The following is a 1,539-nucleotide window of genomic DNA, read 5'->3' as shown; positions in this document are numbered from 1 at the left end:
TTTTTTTTCTTTTTTTTTTTTTTTTTTTTTTTTTTTTTTGCTTTCATCATTCTTTATGTACTTTTTTAAAGAATTTTTTTGTCTGCTTAAAATTTAAACAGGAAAATATTGTCTTTATTTTTTTTCTGCATTGGAAACAATCATATTGCACATAATATGAGAAGTACTACTGCTATTTTGATAACTTGGATTAGATAGTGTTCCTTCTTTTTATGAAGGTTTAACCTGCCAAGACATTCTTTGAATACTGATAATGTTGATGTTCTTGCCAGTATGGTTATGTTAGAAAGAGGTATTTTTCTTCTTTCATCACCATGTTCCTTGAAAGCGTAGTGAATAATGAGACAGCCAAAGGGAAATAATTTACAAGTGGATTCAGTGAGTTTATTTAAAGTAGATATTATTTGGAGAATTGCTAGAGCCATTCCTTAGATGAGCACTACAGTTTTCAGCTTTAGTTGTAATAACTGAATCCCTGTGAGATTCTCCCATAAATATTTTTATTTATAAAGTAGTTATTTTGCAGAATTAACAGTTTTTCTCAATATGATAATACTTGAAACCAATTTAGGTTTCAGGTATTATCTTAGCTATTTCATATGACCAAGCTTAATTTCATAGACCACTAGTTCAGAACATGTGAAATGTATGATTTCAAATAAGGGCTACTCCTATATACATTATAATTGCTGATTTGTGTATATACTTGTTTTTCCAAAAATATTATTTGTGATTTTAAACATTGTTTTAAGTGAATTTTGTTTTGATAATTAGAGGCCCACTGGTACTGCAAAAACTGAGTTGGATGTCATTAATATAAGAAGCTTTTAACTGCTATGACAGAGAAACATGAATTAAAGAATGTTTTCCTTCCTATTCCCACTTCCATATCACATGAGCATTAAGGCTTATTGAGGTGTTGGTTTTTCTGTGTTTTTGTTGTTGTTTGTTTGTTTGTTTTGAGGTCTGGAAGAATGATGTCAGCTCTGAAGGGCTGAATATCTCTGAATTCAGTTAATCTGGGAAGAGGCAGGGGCTTAACCAGAAACAGAGATCCAGAAAACTGGCCATGGAGATTTGGTAGTGGTGGCTGAAGATTTGGATTATAAGATGAAGATAAATAAGTGATGCCCTATAATATATATCCCCTACATTCATGATATTCTCCATGGTCATTTTTTCTTTCTCTACCATTTACTCAAATCATCTTGAATGTCCCAAGTTTGCTTCAGCTGTGCTATGGGGAATCAAGGAAAAGTCCTTTGCCATGTTTGGACCAATGTTAAGGGTCAGCTTCCCTCCCCCAATTCCATCCAAGCTTGTGGAGTCAGTATAATCAGAGAGAGGCTCCAATTTAGCAGTGTGGTTCAAATGCCCCTTCCTTAGGAAGAAATTATTCCAGTGCCAATCTGGAAAGTTTAGGTGTGTTTTGTTTCTTTTTAAATTAAAAAAGGTGGATATCTTTTCAGATATATTTTAAGATTAGCTTGGGGCTGATTATCAATATGGTTTTGTTTGGGGTCTTTTTTTTTTTTTTTT

General features: G+C 32.4%; 1 protein-coding gene across 5 annotated transcripts in view; it reads left to right on the top strand.

Moving 5' to 3' along the window:
- PMS1 (PMS1 homolog 1, mismatch repair system component) overlaps positions 1–1,539 on the top strand; it is an 87,497-nt gene that overhangs the window by 40,172 nt on the left and 45,786 nt on the right. The window lies entirely within an intron of this gene.

Source organism: Cebus imitator, unplaced genomic scaffold, assembly GCF_001604975.1.
Source record: "Cebus imitator isolate Cc_AM_T3 unplaced genomic scaffold, Cebus_imitator-1.0 Scaffold268, whole genome shotgun sequence".
In the NCBI taxonomy this organism is placed as follows: domain Eukaryota; kingdom Metazoa; phylum Chordata; class Mammalia; order Primates; family Cebidae; genus Cebus; species Cebus imitator.
The sequence above is the reverse complement of the archived record's forward strand: the minus strand, read 5'-3'. Positions and strand labels throughout refer to the sequence as shown.